Raw genomic sequence first — 24,079 nt, forward strand, 5'->3', positions numbered from 1 at the left:
AACATTTACAAATCTGGGTTCATATTTCTAGCATTTTACAAATCATGACTGAATATAACATATCTGGCCCAACCACCACAAGTCTGGCCAACACCATCGAATGAAGCAAGCCCATCGACTCTTTTTACTATACTCTCCAATGACTTTCTATTTCAAAGCCTTTGCATATAGTGCCCCCCCAAATGTGGGATTAAAGCTTGAAGTTTTGACAACACCTTGGTCTTTACGACACGTAAATCTCACAATGCTTTATGCATTTTGGTACTGGCTCAGTGTTCACTCATGGCTCTAGCAACTATCTTGGACTTTTGGTGGACGTGATAGATTTTGGTACCTATTATTACTTCTAGCCCCAACTTTTATTTAGCACACTACATTGATGAATTTTTTGCACACTCTATGTAGGTTTTTAGCAATCTCTCAACCTACCACATGGAAATCACTAGTTAAATCTATGTGGAGCCAACTCAAACCTCTACTTTTGATATAGTCAACACACATTAGCAGAGCCACATAAACATCAGATATAATATGTGACTCAATAGCCTAGTCAGTGTATGGTGCCACCTCAGCTACCATATAGACAGCTGTATAGAGCCATGTCACTTTTGTCACATCATCCAGCCATACAATCTATATGCTATGTTAGCATTTCTGCACTACCACATTAGTAGAGGGGATTTTTCTGCTGTTGTCATCTAGACATGGTGTTAAATTTGATGGTCATCTGACCATCATTTTCAAGTAATTTATGACTACTATAATGATCATTTGATCATCAAATTTAAGCTCATAGTTTTCTACCTAGACCCCTCTCTAGATTCAGTTTTGATTTGGCAACCCAACTTTGAAAGGCCATAACTTAGTCATCTAGACTCCAAATCAAGTGTAATTTTTTTATATTTTGGATAGAATTTCCTAAACTCTTGATTGGTGCTATTCTTTTCTAGTTTTGGTGCAAGGATTTGTCAAAAATTACATATTTTAGTGATTGTACCTATCCAATCCTACATTTTATAACTTGAAATGCTCCATATGGGCTCATTTGGACTCCTTTTTAGGTTCCATTTTTTTGAAAGTGTATTATTTTTTGTCTACTTTCTGGATCTATATTCAAATAATAGGGTTGTGTGGACAGAAATATCACTTTTAGCATTAGGGCCTTTTCTACATTATATTACTTTTCAAAATTGTTGTATATTTGAGCTATAGTGCATAGTTCTAGCTTTAGGCCTCAAAAGGCAATTGTAACTAGAAAAATTAGAAGCCCACTTTGTACATTTTGACAAGTGGCCAATTGTACATGCACCACCTATAAAGCATTGAATCTCACATTTGAGGGAGTTCCTTGATTCTTTTAGGGTTCGTTGATTGATCTCATGGAGTCTTGTCAGATTTGTAAATCTGGTATTAGACCATAGTTGACAACAAGGAACTATCACAAATGGAGTGCATTGATACTTGATCATCAAAGAGACCATCAAGAATTGTTTTCTTATCCCTATTCATTGCCACCACATTTTAATTGAACACATCTTGTGCACCTTCACCATTTTCTGTGTAACAGTATGAGTAAGGAATCTTTTGCTCCTCTTAGAATGGCATGTTTTCCTCATGATATTTGGATGTCTATTTGGGAAGCATATGGAGATCCATGTGTTACTCCATCTCCAGAGGACATTCAACATCCAATCATTCCAACTATGGTTTCTTCAACTATTAATGTGATCACACCTCTAGATGCTCTTGTTGCTCCTACTAATCCTATTTCAACCATAGATGCTTTGGATTCAGTGTAGTAGGACACTTCATGTCTTCCTTCTTTACCTTCATGCAATGAATTCCTACTAGACATTGTTCAGTTGTTTTTGGAGTCTCACATTGAAGATGTGGGAGACATCCTAGATGATATCCATCTTCTTTTTTTGGCAAATTATTCATCCATTTCCACAGTGATAGATTCATGTACTTCAACACAACAGGGTACACTTTGTCTTATAGGTGATGACTTATTGCCAAACATTTCATTTCAGCTCTATTTGTAGAGTCACACACAATAGATTTGGAGGAATTCTTTGATGATCTACCAATTCTCTTTATTGAGGACGATCCTTCTACAATTGTTGTGAGGGCCCACTCTAACCATCATGTCCATTCTCTATATGATTATTCTTTATAGGTTGATGTGATTATGGATACTTATGTACAACATCTAGAGGAGGTCTCTTTGTCATTTGAGAAGACTATTGGTTTTTTGAGATAGGTTTTACATGCATCCTTTCTTGATCTACACTTCCTCTTAGTAGTTTTGGAAGGAGCCATCATCAGTATTGACATAGAGACACTTGAACAAGTTTCAGACATACCTTACATTATCAAGATTCTTTCACCACACAATGGACACATCTCCTTTCTACCCTTGCATTTTTTTCTTCCAAAGGGGAGGAACATCATTCAATAGTCATGGATCAACTTCTACATTGGAGCATTTCTCACTAGTCGACACCTTACATTTAGGGTGGGGGCCTACCTTGTCTCCTTCTCCTTTTTGTGGGGGACTTTTTCCTCTTAGGGGGTTTTTTCTCCTTCTCCACTTTCACTATTGTATATACTGAATGTATGTCATAATGGGGGTAGGGGGGGTCTTGATTATTCCATCCATCCATGCATCTCTTTTTCATCTCTCTTTTTGGGTGAGGGTTTTTCCCATGAGGTTTTCCCTCTTTCTCCATTTTATGAGAGACTACATTTCATTATGTACATGGGTACCTAACATGGCCTTGTAGCCAAGACCCATTCTGCATTTCATCCTAGTTTTCATAAGCTTAAGGGCATTCCCCTAAGTTACACTTAAGTGGGGTGTTGGTGTAAATAATTATTCACTATTTACACTTAAGTTTACTTAGGTTAATGCATTATTTAATTATTTATTTATTAGTCACCTAAGAGTATGCATACTCTTGTGAGTTGACATGTTGAAAACATAGGAGTTCACACCTCTTTTATACACATGGTGTCTACAACATCTCCACTTGAGATACATCTTGTCATTCATATCCTCTCATCTAGAATGATGGATAAGACATGTTCTTAGTTGTCATGCTTATCTTATCTCCTAGTTCTTTCTAGAGATATTTGAGGTGCTTCCTAAGAGACCTTTATATATAGGTACTCCTAGTGTGTTTGGATATATAATATAGAGCAATGTATGAGGACATACTTTGATATATTGATCATACTCCTTTTTGGCCTACACTTGTGTTTGTGTTCAAGTTCTATGATCTTGGGTGAATCTTTCCCTAAGAAAAATTCATACAAGAAGAATCTACAAATGGACATTTGATTAGTTGGACTTTGAAATGATAAAATTGATTGTTTAAATCATGTTGCAAGAGAAAAAGATGGTAATGTAAAAGTCTTGAAAGTGTGAACAAATATAGATTAAATGTATAGCCCTGACTAAGTAACATAGTAAAAGATTAAAGAATTTTTATGAACATGTCGAGTGATGTTAGTGTCAACTGAGCCATAGTAAGTCCTAAAAAAAAGTTAGTGTTCACCGAGCATCACTATTGACCAAGAAACCCAATGATGACCAACTGTCAAAACTTAGTGTTGGCTGAGGAACATCATTTTAACTATTTGCAAGGAGTTATAATTTCTAGCTGACTAAGTTGATTTCTTGGAATATGAAAAGCTTGTTGAAGATAAGGATTGATGAGTTGATTAGCTAATTCCACAAGAGGATTAGGTATAATTCTAGGAGAGGATTAGGTACATACCTAAGAGATGAATTCAAGGAGAAGTTTCTAGAAAATAAGAGATAAAAATAATGGAGAATAGATATAATGAATTTGATGGATCAAATCGTGAACTCGAAGATCTACAATGTTGATTAAGTGGTAAAATATTAGGACTACCTATTTAAGGAGGTACAAAGGAAAAATTTCTGTGTAGAGTGTGCAAAAAATATAGAGTGTGGAGAGGCTATGTGCATGTGAAGAAATTCTAGAGAGTTGGAGTTGTTATTAATTGTATTGACTAACAAATTTAAGAAGGCTTAATTGAGTTGAGAATAAGTGAAGGGTGATTTCTTGAAGGGTTGCCAGGAGAGTTTGAGATGAAAATGGAGGCTAGATAGTGAATCAGTACATGAGAGATGAATAGAGACATGAACATACAAAGTAAGTTGTGCCTAATAGATCAAACCTGTTGTTAATTTCTAACCATTGTAAACAATATTTAAAATCCTTTAATCAATTTTGACCCAAAAGTCATAAGGACTTATCAATCTATGTAAATCCTTTAACCCAATGGCATTATGATGGAATTTTCTAAAGTCCTTTGACAAGGCCACACCTAATAGGGTGATTAAATCTTGTAACAAGGTTTCATTTAAAAGTGTGTATTTTAACCTTTCATAGGGTTGGCTCCTAATAGGGGTCACTTTAGAAGAGTGAAAATTAGTGACATGTTGTTGATGGCTTTCCCATATTGGGTTTCCATGTTAAATCCTAGTGTCAAAATTGTGTGGATGTTATTATGATGTTTTACTAACTAAATTTTACATTTTGTAAGTCTATTATTTTAGAATAGTGGACAACTAGGTAATGTTGCTAATAGTTTATAGTAGAGACTGAACAATGGAATGTTAAAATATAAAGTTGTTTAAGTATTTGCTTGTTAAATTGGTACATCTTGACCTTGGATAACTGATTCAACCCCCTCTTAATTATTCTAAATATTCTAACACTTTCTTCCTCTTCTTCATGTATCTTTGGACACATCTCCTTAGTCAATTTTAAAAGACTAGGTAAATGTGTGCTAAGAGCTTTAACATTCTCCATAGAGAAACATTGTAACACCTCAATATAATAAGTCTAAGATAAATTCAATTTTATATTTTTCATGTCTCTGCAAATCTTCATACCAAGGATTTGTTTTTCTACCCCCAAATCCTTCATAGCAAATGAATGTGCTAACTATCATTTCAACCCCTCAATGTGATCCATGTTAGAACCAACTACAAGAATATCATCAATATATAAATATAAATAATGTAGCTATCATCATCCAACATCTTAAAATAAACACAATGGTCTGAATGACACTAAGTGCAACCATGGTCATGCATAAAATTGTCAAATTTAAGGTACCATTGCTGAGGTGCTTACTTCAATTCCTATAAACTTTTCTTCAATCTACACATGAAATTCTCCTTACCTTTGACCTCAAATCCATTTGGCTATAAAATATATATCTCTTCATCTAAATCACTAGGAAGAAAGGTTCTTTTAAGATCAAGTTTCTCTAAATGCAAATATTCAATAGTCACAATACTTAAAACTATGCTAATAGAAGTTATTTTAAAAATAGGAGAAAATATTTCATCAAAATAAATGTACTTTTTCTATACAAATCCTCTTACAACTAACTTGAATTCAAATCTTTTCTTACCTCCATCCTCTTCTTTCAACCTATAAAACCATTTATTCTATAAAAACATTTTACTTGCAAGCAAATTACATAAATCCAAAGTCTTTTTTTCAGCAAGGAGTCTATTCATTCTGTTATTGTTGATTCCCACTAAATCTTTGTATCCACCTCCATAGCTTCAACATTTAGGTTCACTAACATCTGTTAATAAAATATAATACAAAGAGGAAGAAAATATTTTCGATGGTCTATTTAGCCTTGTTGGCCATCTAACATTCATTGGGGTATGTGGTATTTTTTGTTGTAGTTGTTGTAGAGCATGGGTAACTCCTAAAGAATCATCCTTTTAAGTATCATCCAAAACTACATAATCATTTTCTTTCTTCTCATGTTACTACAATAGATCTTATTACAACACTTTGTCATTGAATATGACATCCCTACTTCCTACAATTCTATGATTTTTAAAATCCCAAAGCCTATAACCAAATTCATCAATGCCACATCCAAAAAATATACATTTCTTTGACTTAGCTTCCAACTTGGTTTTATTTTCAGAATATATATGTGCAAAAGCTTTACAACCAAGGATTTTGAGAAAAGAATAACTCACCTTCTTACTAGTCCATGCTTCCTCTAGAATACCACAGCCCAAAGGAGTAGAGAGACATTTATTAATTGAATATAGAACAATAATGATAGCCTCCACCCACATGTTTATGGGCAGCCCAACATGCAACTCCATTTTCCAACATATTCCTTGGAATATTTTTTTTCTATGAATACCATTAGTGGAGTAATAATCTTCAAATTCATCAGTGAAATGCTCACCACTATTATCAAATCTAAGATATTTTAATCTTTTACCAGCCTTATTTTCAACCAAGCATTTCCATTTCTTAAAATTTTGAAATGCATAAAATTTCTTTCAAAGGAAATAGACCCATACTTTTCTATTTGCCTCATCAATAAATGTAACATAACAATGAGATCCACCAAGGGAGGAAACATGAGCTAGTCCCCATATACATGTATGCACAAGCACCAATTTCTCATTTTTTTTTTCCTTCCCATTCTTCACAAAATTCACTCTCTTTTGTTTTCCATATACACAACTTGTATAGAAATCCATATTGACACATTTCAGACCTGATAAGACTTTCTTTGAATAAATTAATTTCATACCTTTCTCACTCATGTGCCCAAGTCTATTATGTCATAACATTGTATCAAAATCTACAAAAACTATTTGTTCTCCCTTCTCAACCATAACAAGTGTTCCTAAAAATTCATTTTTCTATGAAATAATTAAAGTAGAAGAAACAATATGATCTATATAAAGATATAAGGTGCTTGCTTTCACACTTTTTTCTACTACAAGAGAAACTTATGAAACTTCCAATTTTTATTATTAAAAGTAACTACAAAAGCCACATCACCCAATTGCCCTACTAAAATTTAATTTCTACTCAACCTTGGAACATGTCTTACCTCTTATAGCAGCAAATGATTTCCATTCTGCAACTTAATCTTAATTTTCCCTTTCCTACAATCTGATAGCGTTAATTATCCCCCAAATAAACAATCCCAAAATTCCCTTGGACATAAAATAACCTCTATGGGGAGTAACATGAAATGAATCTCTTGAATCTAAAACCCATGAATCATCAACACTTTCTAAAGAAAGAAGAAAAACATCCTCTTTGGATTTATTACTTACCATATTTGCCTCTTTGTTCCCTTCTTGTTTGTCTCCTTCATTGTTCTTTTGAGTCCAACAATCTTTCTTCTTATGCCCTAGTTTTTCACAATACCAACAATGTTTTGGTCCTCTTGATTGAGACCTCTTCCACTTTGATTTTCCTCTTGATTTCCCATAATTTCTAGAATTGGTTCCTCCCTGAGTTATTTTCCTCTTCTTTGTGCATTCAAAACACTTCTTGATGTAGATCCACCTAATTTTTTCCTATGAGTTTCCTCACTCAGAATAACACCAATCAGATCATGAAATTTTAGGGTATTAGAACCAAAAACAAAGTTACTCATAGCCATGACCAAACTATTCCAACTTTTAGGCAAATAACACAAAATCAAGAGAGCCATAATTTTTTCATCAAAATTAACATTACCAAAAGATAATTGACTACTAACTATATTAAAATCATTTAAATGACATGTAATAGATATGAGTTCTACCATCTTCATATTAAATAAATGTTTCATGAGAAACACCTTGTTTGAAGTGAAGGGTTTTTCATATAGTTTCACTAGGGTTTGCATCAGCTCTTTAGTTGTCTTCACTTTTGTAATATTAAATGCCACTAATTGCACCATTCATAAACAAATACTTTCAAGTATCTCTCTATCTAGAATCTCCTAGTTCTCATCTATCTAGTTGTTAATTTCTTGGTTTTTCCTTGTAATGCGGATCATCAATCCTTCTAATAATGATAGTCCTCCATTTTTATTTTCTATAACTAAAATTTTTACCCATTAAACTTCTCAACCCTTAGCTTACCCTCCTCTACCATTTCTCCCACTCAACCATGAGACTTTCTTATAGAGGATAATTAAAACAACTTGGCTCAAATACTACTTGTTAGGATTTAAAAAGATATAAATAACAATTACATGCAAATATAACCAATATCATAAAATAATAATACTTGCAAAAGAGAACACAAGACACAAATATCTAACATAGTTCACTCAATCCCTAGGCTACATCCACCAACATCGAGTCCAATATTTTATTATCCAGTGAATTCAAGCTAATTACAATCTGTAATCCTATACACCTCAATACTACCACAAGAAGATATTATTGTATCACCCCCTTATGAAATACCTAATCCTAAGAAATTTTATACAAGTATTTTTACCATTTTAGGGTTAAAATTAGTTACAACATGTTAGCCCAAAAATGTTGATAAAATAGCCCTGAACCCCACTGAGGAATTATGGTGTATATAGTACTTCCTTGATAAATTACCACAAACTGGCGATTGTGTTGGTTAGGTTTCATTTTGTATGCATCTTTATTATGCAATGATGCCCCTGGTATGAAATCTATCTAATGATTAATTTCTCTTTAAGGAGGAAATGTAGTTGGGGTTCCATCACATATGATGTCTTTGAACTCTTCTAGTAGTTGCTTCACTTTATCATGTATAGATAGATGACTTATTTGGAGTCTCTTCCTCCTTAGGTTTCACTACAATATAAAAACTTTGTCCTTCATCATGCTTGATGTCATTCAAAAAACCTTTCTCACTCATTAACAACACATTAGGCTCCACTATATTGTCAAATCCTTCATCAACCAAAGAATGAATCTTGTATCTGACCTCATTCTTCTTGAAGGTGTATAAATTCTTCTTTTCATGGTGTCTATCATCCCTATCATAATTCCATGGTCTACTTAACAGTAAATGGAAATCATCCATGGGTAAAACATCACACTAGATTTTGTATTATTACTCTCCAATAGAGAGCTCAACCCAAACTTGGTGATTAACAAGTACATTTTGTCCTATGCTCAACCGTGTGACTTTGTAAGGTTGTGTATGAGGGATATTTGATAGTTTTAGCTTCTAAATAGCCTCCTCTTATATAATTTTATCAATTGAACTTGACTCTATAATGACTCTACAAACCTTTCCAATAATTTTTACTTCACCCTAAATAATGCCCTTCTTTTTTGGGATCCTCCCTGCTAGATTCCTTGAGAAAAACCCGTCTAAAGATCAAGTTCTCTCTAATTTTTGAATCAAAGTTCACTTCTAAAGTTTTTGTGCTACTAACCTCTTCTTAAACATATGAGCATGTGCAATCTTATTTTCCCCTTTAGAAGATTAATCTTTTTCAAGGAACCTATAAATAGGATGGCCTAAATGTCCACAATTATAATACTTTGTGTTTTCAAATGTGAGCTTCTTCCAAAGCTTCCAAATCTACCTCTTCCTCTACTATAGTTACCTCTTCCACTTGTATAAATACTTTGTTTAGTGGGTTTGGATTTCCTTGATTATTTTTTTCATTGCTCCTACTACCATATCCACCCCTATGAGTAACTCTTGAATCTCTTCCTCTTCCTCTACCTCTAGAACTAGATTCTTGTTTCATTTTTCTCTTCTCCTCCACCTTAAGTACCAACTAGAAGCATTTATAGACAGTATTAGGGGTCCAAAAACTTATCTCTTCTTGAATACTCTATCTCAATCCACCTAAGCATCTTTCCACTTTAGTGCTTTCCTCTTCTTGAACCTTAGATCTTAAGAAAAGTTTATGAAATTCTTCAGTTTATGAGGAAATATCCATGTCTTTTTGTTTCAAGATTTTTTCCCTCTTATGTAATTGTATCTCATAATCTTTAGGTATATAATTATCTCTAATTTCAACCAACACCATAACCTTCCAATTAACTATTTGTTATAAGTAGGAATTACTAAGAGAGAGAGAGAGAGAGTGTGTGTGTGTGTGTATGTGGGCGGGGGGGGGGGGGGGGGTGGCTGGTCGTGTTTATTAGTAATATACAAACTTTAGTCACCAATTGAATATTATTTATAACTTTGAACTATACATAATAAAGAAAACAAATAATAATAGTAACCATGCACAAAGATAACTCATAACAATATATTTTGTTAACTAGGGAAATCCTGGCCAAGGGAAAAACTCAATAGGGATGATACCTACTAGATAATTTATTGATATATATGTTCCTTGTTAGAGGATGGACCTTGTTAGGAGTCAATGAGAAAATTTAGTATAGAGAGTCCCTATTAGGAGATTCCAACCTAGTTACGAGTTGTAGTATAGTAGATGCAAGAAGAGCTTACTACCCAAACATGCACTTCCAATTACAAGAAGAGCTCACTGCCCAAACAAGTAATTAGTCCTTAGGTATATAGTTGCTATAACTTCTTTCTTGACTAGTCTCTGACCTCAACTCGATCACAAAATTAGGTTCTCAATGTGAAGCCTCACCTTGACCCATCATAGCATAGACTTATTATTACATTTTGACATTTGAGACTTAGATGGGCAGTGAATTGTTTTATCTATAGATTTTAATACTACAATAGAATTTTACATTATGGTATGCACTAAGAACTTATTATTGTATGAAATGATCAAACACATATGGATGTAGTTTTAGGATATAATATTATTATATTTTGACACAAAGTGAAATGTTAATTTGATTATGATGATTTATGATTTATGATTTGTAGATAAATGTTAATTTGATTATGATGCTTTATGAGATGAATGATTATGATATGTAGATAAATGTTAAATTGATAATGATGACTTATGACATGAAAATTTTGATATTTTAACATTTTGAATGGAATAACTAAAATGAGTACAAAAGGAAAATTTATTTGAATTATGTTAATATGGATTTAATAAAATTCAAATTATACATTTATGATATATATTTTATATGACCTCCTTGGACTAGTAATGCTCGAGTTTAATGTGTAGGAAGTGGAACCATGGAAATTATTGGGAGAAACAAGTTCCAAACCTATGTGAACACAGTTTAACCAAGGTGAATCTTTGGAAGATTCAAAAGCCTCATTGTGAAAATATTTTTCTTCGTAATGTAAGTTTGTTTGTATGAAGGAATGTTTGATCATAATTTAGATGCATTAAGGACATGTCATGGTGATGTGGAATGTATTTTAATGTGTCACTTGACACTTGTATTTGTTTATGTGTTGATGAAATGTCACCTAGAGTGTTGATCACAAGGTCACTTGATCTTAGTCCTTTCCTTTTCTCCAATTAATGTTTAAGTACACCCACTTGGGAGAGAGTGTTAGGATGGGTCACCATCATGTTGATTTTCAAATTCAAACTTGTTAGTGATTTTAGGGGGGCTAAATGGGATCCTAGAGTGCCATTTTATTGATAAAAAACTATTGGAATATTCAAATATGGAAAGAGTACTTATGAGAGGGGGGGGGGGGGTGGTGAATCATAAGTATCACACTTTAGCCAATAAAACTTTTAACTGCAAGTAAATTGCATGCATGTAAATACATCAAACAAATATGAAACTAAACACATGCATCAACAACTCATAACATTGGAATTTGGTAACCTAGAAACCTTCCAGGAATAAGAAGGTAAAACTGGGGTGGGGATGATACCCACAAAAATTACTGTAGCAATATTGTTCAACCACTTCTGATGGTCTGCCTTGTTAAAGGCCTTACACTATGTCAATAGTGACCTGGTTAAAGGCTTTACAAACACTTAGCATGAAGTGTCACCCTGTTAAAGGATTTTAATCACCTAATTAAAGGATCTACAAAATAGCTGTTAAGCTAACCTATCACCATAGGATTTTCATTCTAATACAATTGCTAGAAAGTATTAGGTATAATGAACCTGATAGATTACAATCCTTGATTGTTGAATGCAGGCACCTTTTCCGCTTTCTCTGATCTTGATCCTTTTGTGATCTAATAACCCTCGCTTCTGAAAGTAGATTTTCTTGTGCACCCTTGTATGTCCACTCATATATCTTTACAATGAAATTTTTTCTTCCTTATAAAGACTTCAAAGACTTAGGGTTAGATATGGATCTATGATCCACATTGAATCTCAATTTCTCACTCAATACTTGTCTTTTACTTATGTCGGCTACAAAAACTGTTTGCATCATAGTTTGTGCAATTTCAAACTCTTATGCTAATATTCTGAGTTACTCGGCTCCTGAAGCATTGCTGATGCTCGACACATGTTGTTTCCTGGATAGCTCGGTACCTAAACAAAACTATATCACTCGGCACCTATTGTTACTTGGCACTTGTTAACACTCAACACTTGTTAACACTCGGCACTTACTATTACTCAGCACTTGATATAGCTCGACACTTCATATTACTCAGCACCTACTCTTTGTTCGGCATTGTTTAGTGGAAAAATGGTTAAGTGTATTGACACTCAGTTGTCAAATTTATTCTTTAAGCTAACAATCTCCCCCTTTAACATGAGTGGCAAAAACACTCAACTAAGATCCTTATGACTCCTTATTAGTTGATCCTGTATGTACACTCAGTGATTTCTGTCCTGTTTCTGCATTTTGACTGATCAAAATTTGCTATCTCAAAATTTTATCCCAAAATTTTCTATCTCCCCCTTTTATCATAGTTATCATTTCATTCCTGTACTTAAATCCCCCATACTTAATCTCTTCTTATCACTCTCCCAAAATTTATTCTCCCCCTTTTTGACACTTATGTCAAAGGTCTTACAAAGAAATGCCATACTTGGCCAAAAATTTACTATTTACTTCAAGGAGTACCTTCAAAGCTACATCCCAATTTGCTAGTGCAACATCCAATGTCTTATGCTGGATGGCAATCTCTGCTACTAGGTGTACAAGTCCATCAAATGAAGAAAGATTGGGGTCTTTCTTGAGGACTATCTCTATGTTTATCTACTCCTTATGAAGTAGTTCCAAATGAGGAGTTATTGATGATTGAATTTGCATCAATTTAGCTTTTTTGGTTGCCTCCTCTACTGCTAAGATAGCTAACTCTCTTTGTGTGTGAAGCGATTGGGAAAAATGCTTCTCACTCTGAGCTAGATTTGTGGGGAGTTGCATGCTATAAATCTTTAGATTGTTCTCCAAGCTCAGTATTTTCTGGCTAGTGTCATGTGTGAATGTGGAAAAATCACACAACTCATTGTACAGGGAAAAGATATTTCCTAGTACAATTTTAACTATTGTAATTTTCTTTGCCAGTTCTTCTTGTGATAGTGCTATATCATCGGATATTTTACTATTTACCTTGCCTTGGAACTTCCTTTCTGACCATTCGAGCAATCTGGCATTTGTTTCTTAGTCTTCACTAGTCACCTGGTCAACTATATCAGATAGTTTCTCTATAATTGGTCTTGACTCATCTGGAGACTGTAAGCAGAAAGCTTCTGTGAATATGTCTTTGATTTCATTCAAGGTAAGCTTATGCTTGTGTTATTTTCTTAGTTCTTCTTGTCTCATTCTTCTGTCCAATGCACTCTGAATTTCATTGATCTTTTCTTCAATAAGAGTGCTCAATTCATAATATGGGATCTTTATTTCTTCATCAAGCTCAAGAACTCCATAGTGAAGTTTCCTAACTACCTTTGATGAGCTCGAGCCTGGTGTCTTGATTTGTAGCTGTAACCCATCTATGCTTGGTTACTGAAGAGTCTGTGTTGGAGTACCAAATTTTGGTAATGCAACCAATGTTTGTATTGCAGTCTCCTCCTTCTTCTTTGTCTCATCTTTTTCTTCAGCTTGAGTATCCCTTTTATGAATGCTAGGTGGGGTTGAACTTTTTGGTTGTTCAAATGTTTCTTTTATTTCCCTTGCTGTTGTACTTGGCATTTGAAGTGTATAAGTGACTACACTTGGTGGAGGTGGTGGTGGAAGAAATAGAATACCAGTAGTTTGTATGGTCGAAGGTGACACTTTTGCTTTTACCTTGACTATCTTTGTTTTAACTTCTGGATTCTGTAATTCATCAACACTGACCAATACAAGATTTGAACCTAATTTTCCTACTAGTGATGATTGGTCAAGGATTTCTAGATCCTCTGTAGTTAATGGATTGATATTTGGATTTGCAGTATTTGTAACATCTTTTATTTTTATAATATCTGCAGGTGTGATGGTGGCATGAGGAGGACTAGGAGGAGATACCTATGTGTCTTGCATACTTTGATCTTGTGGCTCAACTGTATCTTTCTCTTCCTCTTTTTCCTCTGTATGTGCCTTTTCTTCCTTTTCTTCTTTACTCTTCTTCCCCACTTGTTCCTTCTCTTTTTCTTTGGTTCCTGACACCTTCTTTTCCCTTGTCTTGGCACTTGCCTCTGCCTTATATTCTTCATTATACACATCTTCTATTTTCTTGTAAACTATTTTCCACAATCTTGTGGATTTTGTAACTACTTCTTCAATTTTGTTCTGTAATATGTTGAATGCTCTATGCTTGGGAGTGAATCTATTATTATGCCTTTTTACTGCATTTGTTACTTGATCTTTAGTCAAATTAGGCAACAATCTAGCTAATGTGGACTCCATTATCTCCTTTTCCATTTGTAAACAAAAATGCCACTTATCCTCTACAATTTTATACAATTCTTTTGGCATAGATTCATCTAATTCTAGAGGTGTGTGCTTATATTTAGAAATCATAGCATACATAGATTCCTATAATTTATTTTTCTCTTCTTTGGTGAGCTTAGAAAAATTCAAGTTCTTTAAACCTTTAAAATCATCATTCCTAATTTTTGAAAATAATTTATCAACAATAGTCTGAGGTTTGTGTCTTACCACTTGAAATTGACTGTTGTCCTCTGACTCTGTCTTCTCCTCATCTGTTTTAGGCTGGGGAATAAATTTTCTTTTCTTAGACTCAACATCAGTCTTCTTTGAGTCTTTCTTCTTTCCTTTTGCCTCCTCTTCGGCTTTTTGTGTTGTAGCCCTTGTGGTAGGTCTCTTTGTGTAGGAGCAGCTACTTTCTTCCCCTTGGATTGAGGAGCAGGAGGAGTTGTGGCTTTTCTTTTAACTGGTGCTTTCTCATCTTCTTCTTCCTCAACACTTTCCTCTTTATCTTCTCCTAACCCTTGAGTCAAACCTTGAGGTTTATCTCCCTCTTCTTCAATGTCTTCACCTTCCTCTTCTATTGTTCCTTCTTCTTCAATGCCAAATTTTCTCTCGATTTGTCTCACCATTTTTTATTTCTTCTTTATTGCAGAAGTAGTCTTCAAATCTGTTATCACCCTTGATTTAACAACATCATAGGTTCCAAAAGTTTTTTCATTTTTATCAGCTTCTTCTGCAGGTCAGGTTGTTATCACTGCAGAAGCTTGATCAATATCAAGCTCATAACATAGTGGCCTAAGCCATCTTACTCTAGGTATAACTGCTTGTATGTAGGTATAATCTATATCTACAAAAAAAAAAATGTCCTTTTCATATTTCTCAGTCAATGGGACTAGAATCCTCATTCTTTGTTTCATGGACTTTTTGAAGTCCTCAAAGTAACTAGTCATTTGGGCATCAAAATTTTCACCCATCTATTAAATGTATCCATTGATTTGTTCAACAATTATTTTTTCTAGACTCCATCTTACCTTACCCATAGAAGGGAATGCTTTCATTAGATAGAAAAATATGCACATCAAAACTAATCCAAATTTGCACTGAGCTCCCTTTCTCTTCCTTATAGCTCCTAGATTTTCATTAATCTATTGAAACATGAGCTCCTCTAGATCATAATTGTGATCCTTTTTTGTTATCTTGTATGCAACATCAACTACTATATAAGGTACACTGTTTAACCTGCTTGATTGATAGAATTTGTGTGAAATGATTCTCACAAAAAAATCTAGTAGGGGATCTGTGACTATTTCGATAGTTATTCCTCTATTGTTCCATTTAGCACCTGTATTTTTCTCTATTACCTCCCTTTTGTCACTTCACAGGGTCTTTGGCCAATCTAGGGTTGGAATACTAGTAACCCTATGAACAATTTTCTTGGTGGATTTTACTGGCCCTGACTCTAACCAATAAGCTCCATTGTGTATTCTGCTCAGAACTATCCACACCCATTCAAATTTGAAAACAATAAAAAATTCTAGGGTTTAGGTTAATCCTTTTCTTTCTATTATTGAGAACTCATCTTTTAGTCTTTTGTTCTCACATAGTTTGTCATATGCATTATAGATTTCTAAATCTCCTATGGCTCCAATTTTGCAGTTATAACATCTGCAAACATCTTGGACCATAACAACTTTATCCGAAATAACTGATAATGCACTTGTGGGATCATTTTTGTATGCTACTTGTAGAATGGGCTTAAATTCAGGTTGTTTAACTTCATTGCTGACCAGCTATATCTCATGACTCTCTCTACCCTTAGTGGTTCCTGACTTAGATGCCATTGTTTTCCAAACTAGGGTTTACGATTTAAACAAGTTTATAAATTCTACGTAGCTTGGCACTTAAATAAAATACCTCAAATCGATGAAACTTGTCCTAAATCGCTATTGAAATCTTCACAAATGGCTTCTGATCTGATCTTGATCTTCTTTGCTCTTCTTGACTTTGCTTCTCATTTGAATGGTGGGAAAAATGATCGAAAATCAAATTTATGTGCCCTTCAAAATAGAGTAATTAATGCTTAGTGCGCTTTCAACTGTCTACTCGACACCTGAAGGGTTTTAACATGACTCAGCACCCATTGTGTTTCACTTTGCTCGGCTCCTATTGATATTTCATAGCTCGGCATCATCTATCAACTTGGTCGATGTTAGCAACTCGACACTTGAAGACAACTTTGACAGATCTTTCAGAGTTCTTAATTTTGACTTAGCATCTTTTCTTATGCTGATTTCTTCTTTGCAGTTCTTCTATGTCTTGGGACTAATTTATGATGTAACTTGGTTTATCAATCCCACAGACTTATTCTTGGTTAATTTGGTGAAGTGTGATCACTTGACCTATTAGCTGAATTGATCTCTACACTTGATGTGCTATACTCATCTTTCTTCTTCCATGTCTTATTCATTTCACTTCTGATATGTCCAACATCTATCTTTGCCTTTCCATTGCTGAACTCAGAACTTTATGCCTTTGACCTTGTTGGGCAATTCCTATTGACATGACCAGTTTTTAAGCAACTGAAACATGTAGTTTGACTCAACCATCTTTTGTAGTTCCCTCTAAAATGTGTTCTTATGCAGTTCTGTGGTATATGTCCATATTCTTGACAATAGTGACAACTATACCTGGTGTTGTAATCCCAAACTTCATGGTTTGATGTCTTTGCTGGTTGATTTAATGTCCACATAGGCTTTGATTTACATTCAAAAGCTCTATGTCCATACTTTTTGCAATTATAACAATGTCCATCAAATCTTGATGTCTTAGTAGTTTTAGTTCTACATTCATATGCTTGATAACCTTGCTTCTTGCATCTATGACAATGGTTTATGCTTTTAGGTTTATCATGCTGATGGGCATTCTTGCTTCTACATACATTAGATGTATGCCCTTTCTTTCCATAGAAATGACATGTAGGTTTAACATCTTTACCTTTATCACTTCTTTGTTATGCACTCTTTGATGATTCTCCAACTTTAGTGCCATTGTATCCAAGTCCTGATGTATCATGGGTTGATCTTGGGGATTTTAGTAATTGCTCAAAATATTTGATGGCTTCACTTGACTTGTTGAGATTCTCTGCCACCTCTCTTTCTCTGTTCAATACATTCTGCATTTGTTCATTTTGCATCTTCAAAGTAGAGATCTCAATATCAAAATTGAGTTCATGATGAAGGTTCATCATTTGGGCAACTGTATCCATTTGCATGTTTGAGATCCTTGTCAATTCAGTATATTTTTCTTCAAGTCTGTTTACAAGATTTCTTTTGTCATTTTCCATCATGACCTTATCATCAACTGCTCTTTTCTTTTGTTTAGTAATTTCACATATCATTATGGCCTGTGATTCATGTTCCATCTTGAGAGATATTATCTCCTCTATTTGAGCTTTATTTTTCTCCATCAGTTATGTTATTGCTGCATCAAACTCTTTAGTGTCTCCATTGGAAAATATGTTGGTGGTATCAATCTCTTTGTAGTTTATCTCATTTTTTTCTATGGCTAGATCCTTCCTTTTTTTTAATGAATTTCTCAACTTGTTTCTAAATTCCTCCAAGCTATGCAGAGCAAGTTGCACATCTATCACCTGATTTTCAATGATCTTTCCAAGTTTGAAAGCTTCCATCTTTAGATCTTTTCCTCCAAGCTATTAGGCTTTTCCTTGTGAGAACCTGGATAAGCTCTGATACCAATGGTTGGAATATTCAAATATGGAAAGAGTACTTATGAGAGGGTGGGGGGGGATGGGGGGGTGAATCATAAGTATCACACTTTAGCCAATAAAACTTTTAACTGCAAGTAAATTGCATGCATGTAAATACATCAAACAAATATGAAACTAAACACAAGCATCAACAACTCATAACACTGGAATTTGGTAACCCAAAAACCCTCTAGAAATAAGAAGGTAAAATTGGGGTGGGGATGATACCCACAAAAATTACTACAGCAATATTGTTCAACCACTTCTGATGGTCTGCCCTGTTAAAGGCTTTACACTGTGTCAATAGTGACCTGGTTAAAGGCTTTACAAACACTTAACATGAAGTGTCACCCTGTTAAAGGATTTTAATCACCTAATTAAAGGATCTACAAAATATCTGTTAAGCTAACCTATCACCATAGGATTTTCATTCTAATACAATTGCTAGAAAGTATTAGGTATAACGAACCTGATAGATTACAATCCTTGATTGCTGAATGCAGGAACTTTTTTCGCTTTCTCTGATCTTGATCCTTTTGTGATCTGATAACCCTCACTTCTAAAAGTAGATTTTCTTGTGCACCCTTGTATTTCCACTCATATATCTTTACAATGAAATTTTGTCTTCCTTATAAAGACTTCAAAGACTTAGGGTTAGATATGGATCTACGATCCACATTGAATCTCAATTTCCCGCTCAATACTTGTTTTTTACTAATTGGTTGCATGCCTTTATCATTTTTCTGATTGGCTGCATGTAGATTGCATAGGAAAAATAAAAGATTTGATCTCATCATTAAATCCTTTGAGATTTTCCTTATGTCAGCTGCAAAAACTGTTTGCATCATAGTTTGTGCAATTTCAAACTCTTATGCTAATATTCTGAGTTACTCAGCTCCTGAAGTATTGCTGATGCTCGACACATGTTGTTTCCTGGATAGCTTGGCACCTAAAAAAAACTATATCACTCGGCACCTACTATTACTTGGCACTTGTTAACACTCGGCACTTGTTAACACTCGGCACTTGTTAACACTTGGCACTTGTTAACACTCAGCACTTGTTAACACTTGGCAATTATTGTTACTCGACCCTTGATATAGCTTGGCACTTCATATTACTCAGCACCTACTCTTTGTTCGGCATTTTTTAGTGGAAAAATGGTTAAGTTTATTGACACTCAGTTGTCAAATTTATTCTTTAAGCTAACAAAAGCCACCCAAATGGTAGTATAACATGTTAGGGGCCTAAGTTCAACTATTTTCCTAACTTAGGGAACCCCTTAAACAAAGCCATCTTGAACCAATTCAAAAATTTTAGTTTTCCCATGAGAGTATCCTCACAACCTCACTTGGTCAACTTTCTTATTTTGGGGGAACAACAATATAAGAAAGGGGAGGCTTGATGTTCCTACTAAAAAAGTGTTAGTGGAGAGTCTTTTTAGTGGGAGGGGTGACAAACTAGTGGGTTTTTCACCCACTCTCTAAGTTTAGAGATAGTTAGATTTTGGAAGGGAAAAAAGAAGCTCTACTACAACTATCATTACCCTAGCTTGGACCAAGGTTGGTGTTTCAAACTATGCTTGATTCTCATTTTTTAGTATTGTAAAGTAGATATGCAAGTATGAGGAATGTGTCGATGGAGTATGCATTGTAGTGGAAGTCTTTCATTATGGATTTTGATATTGTGTTGTGGCATTGTGAGAAAGTGTTGTGTTCTTGTTGCATTTGGATTTTGATATGTTGTTGTGGCATTGTGAGAATGTGTTGTGTTCTTGAAGATTTCTTGGCTTTTCTTCTTCGTTTGTTTTCTTGTTGGATTGAAATGTGAATGTGATCATGGGTGTGAGGGCTTCACTCACTCTTGTGGGAAGGGAAGAGAAGTCAAAGGTGAAGGGCATAGTTGGGCTTGCATAGTTGAGGACCTTGGAGTATGGGATCCATTGTATGCCATTTCATTCATATTCTGCTTTTGAGGTGATAAGGGAAAATGGTAAAGAAAGGAAGTAAATTAAATACGGGTTTCAAGGAAGCTAAAGTTGTTGGTAGTGTGTGGTGGAGGATGTTTATGAAGCCCTAAAAGGGCATGATATCTTGTTGATTCGTGAAGCCAAGGGCATGATATTTTTTTGATTTGTGTAGCCCCAAAAGGGCATGAAAGTTGTTTATGGAAGATATTATATGATATGGAAAACCTCCTTTGGAAAAGCACACCTTCACCCTATGTTCAAGGTTCCATTGGTGAACCTTTGTGAAATACCCTAGGATGGGATTGTTAAGTGTTGTAGTGTGATGATAATGCATTGTACGATTGGAATGATACCCAGTTTGGTTCTTGTTTCCCCTGCTCGATGGGTGGCTTCATAAAAGCCTAGGTTGGGAGGTGAGCCTCCATGGTTCCTATTTTGTGTGTTATGTGTATGTTTTGTGAAGATGCATGCCATGAAGTATTAGAGTTTCAACCTTGTTTAAGTGGAGAAGGTCCAAGTGTGCAAGAAACTTGATGTTCATGTCACCTAAAATGTGTTGTGATTTTGAGTCTCCTTGTTATTTCAATGTGATGTAAAATGGAAGTTTCAAATTATTTTGTCTTGTTTAAAAGATGCAAGGATTGATTTAGGAGTTGTATATATATGTTTTACTTGTAAGGAGATAGTCCTTGAAAAAAATTGATGTATTATGTAAGAATTAGCTTGAGTTGTAAAGAGGTTGTATCATTGTTAACATTTGAAAATTTTGGAAAGGATGTATACATATATTCTACTTGAAAGGAACTCTTCCATGTTAAATTGGATGTTCTATGAAAGAAAATTTCTATGAGATTCTTTTCCTTGGATTATTGTTAAAGATTGGTAGATATACATGTACTACATAGATGATATGTGGAAAAAGAATTTTGAGTAGAGTTGGTTGAATACAAAGATATACATATGTTGCATAAAAATATTATAAATTGTGCATTTCATAACTTGGAGGAAATCATCATGGTTGATACTTCTTTGCATATGTGAAATTTTTGTTTCATTTGGATTTCAAAAATCAACAAAATATGTCTAGGAGACAATACCATCCCAACCACAAATATAATCACTCAAAAAAAATTGGTGGAATGAAATGAAACTTACTTGAATAGATAAAATGCATATTTCACTAGTAGATTTGAGGCCATTTTTTGACTAAAATTTTTGACCATTTATTAAATTGGTCGGTATGGAAAGAGAAACCATTTTTGACCAACACGAGCTTAATATCTAAAAAGGGAAAATGCCACCCATTTCATTTTATTCTCTATTCAGCTTCAACGTGCACACGAGAGTTGAAGAACCAAGGAGCTCTAAGTGAAAATGTAGATTTACAGGTTTATTTTTATGATAGAGATCCACATTAGTGTTTAATTGTATGCATCACACACATTCTAGTGGCTTCTTGCATCGAGAGGCGGGCATCAATTGCAGATGCCCTCACAAAACTTGTGGCCTATTCATTCAGCTTTTTCATTTCACATTGCCATGATGAATGAGTGTTTCCATGAAGTTCTGTGCGGGTCTTATTAAAGAGACATTTCTATTGGTCTGTCACAAATTTTCAATATAACAGGTAAGCTTTTGGAAATATTAAACCTCGAGTGTTGTCCTCTTGTTTACTTAGAGATTTTATGCTTTCATTCTCTGTGTTTTTAAAGTGTTCAATACATGTTATGTTACTCAATACTGATGAGATGCATCATTATGCAAAATGGCGATTGGTTTGCATTATTATTTAATGTTTTTTTTTCAAAACAATGTGTTTTTGAACTATGAAATCCTTGCTTTGATTCCTATGTTCTAATCATATATTGATCTTCTCCCTTCATTTCCATTTTTCTCCATCTATAACCAGACTACAGTTGCATTTTAAGACAATGACCAAAGGAAGACATTGAGTTCAGAACATCCTGAAATTAAAACACTTCAACTATTCCATCGGGTTTTATGAAATTGGGTGTATCAAAAACTATTATGATGGAAATAAATAAATCATAGTGATTTTCCTAGAAATAAACTTAGAGTCATTTACTATGAATCTATCAAGAAATACATGCATTCAATGAATACTAAGTGAATCCTTTGCCCTATCTCTTTTGGGTTGTTGTGAAAGCATGATATCATCTTTGATTCTCTTTTTTTTTTTATGCTTTTTTTCATGTCAAGCCTTTATGACAGTTGGCTTACTATACTTTATTAGTAACCTATTTGCCTCATAGGGGTTTCATACTTTATATGGTGTGAGACATGTTCTCTTCTATTGATCTTTGTTTCACATCGAAGCCATGATCTTCATTTCTCTGAACCTTTCTTAAACCTTTTAATTTCTTCCATAAATTATTTTTTGATACATTTAATTACATCATTTTTGATAAATAGAGAGGCTTGAACCAAATCTTCTTTCAATAGAGGTTGGTGTGGACTATGTACACTCTCCATAATGGTTTCAAAGTGATAAAATTGGAGGTTTATAGGATCTTTTGGCTTCAATAGCTCTCTATTCCATATTGGTTCTAAAGAGGGCTTAACCTCTCCCCATGCCATTTCTACAAGGCCTTTAAGAAATTGACCTGCTCCTCATCTATCACATATACTATGGTGGAAACTCAATCCGACAACAAAACCACTACATGCAAAACGAGTTACCTATATGAAGTAAATACAAGAAATAACAACAAAACAATGCACAAATCTTGTTAAAAAATCATATATTAAATCATTAGTATAAATTGAAATAAATAAGTTAAAAATCCATAAAATGTAATGAAAATGATAATTAAAAAAATACTAGAACCTAGGAGATCCAAAAAGTTGCTTGAATATAGAAATTGGAAAAGAAAATTCAAGATAATAAAACCCAATGTAAGAGAGTAATACAACTCAATATAGGATAGTAAGAGTCAAGGATTTAGGAGTATCCATTCCACCAAATTTTTTAGTGGCATCGATCTTAGAGTATTGCACTTAGCAATATAAGAATATTCTTGGTGGGTTTGTTAAGAAACATTCAACTTCACCAATCGTTAACATATGTTTTGATATATGAAAATTATAAGTAATAAAATTGACTTATCGTAACATTGTTATCATTTTGTTCAAACTCCCATTAGAACACTTTTCGTCGACAAATGTTTCAATATACTAAAACTCTAAATAATAAGATTTCCTTACCTTGGTGGTGTTATCATTTTGTTCAAACTCTTCTTCCATCTATGACCTTTCCAACTCATTTTTGAAAGAAAAAGCATAACCCTTCTCCCCACCCCCCTTCTCCTTAGGGAAGAATTAAGCTTAGAATAAAAAAGTCAACTTTGACTATTTAACACTTTGGTCTAGGAATTAAGCTTAGTGTGTGATGTTTAAGCTATTCCTTCTCCCTGACCCCAACCCCAAAGTTAAAACACTTTCTAAAGGAGATAAACTTAATCCTTCACTTTTCTATAAATAAAAAAGCAAAGCGAAGAATTACTTGAACAACTAGAAGATGAAAGTTCTTGATAGGAGTAGTAATAGGTGGAAGTGAATAAAGCAACTATTGAAATGATGGGTTGTCATCATCCAAATCTCCCAAGGCTGAAAGAGTGTTATCTGCCATTGCTTCCACAAACAAAGTGCCCTCACCTATGCAATCCACTTCAAAATCCCCATTTTCTTTTCCTCTGAGCCTCCCAGCCAAGGGAAAATAATATAGTAGAGAAAGAAAACTGGTTTAAAATTAAATTATGTAAAAAAAAATTGT

The 24,079-nt window shown here is 34.1% G+C and overlaps 1 pseudogene; it reads right to left on the bottom strand.

The window, feature by feature from the left end:
* Positions 1-22,632: 22,632 nt before the first annotated feature.
* LOC149576921 (taxadien-5-alpha-ol O-acetyltransferase-like) overlaps positions 22,633-24,079 on the bottom strand; it is a 56,876-nt pseudogene continuing 55,429 nt past the window's right edge.

Source organism: Cupressus sempervirens, chromosome 1, assembly GCF_028749045.1.
Source record: "Cupressus sempervirens isolate cs-2001-9-10 chromosome 1, ASM2874904v1, whole genome shotgun sequence".
Lineage (NCBI taxonomy): Eukaryota > Viridiplantae > Streptophyta > Pinopsida > Cupressales > Cupressaceae > Cupressus > Cupressus sempervirens.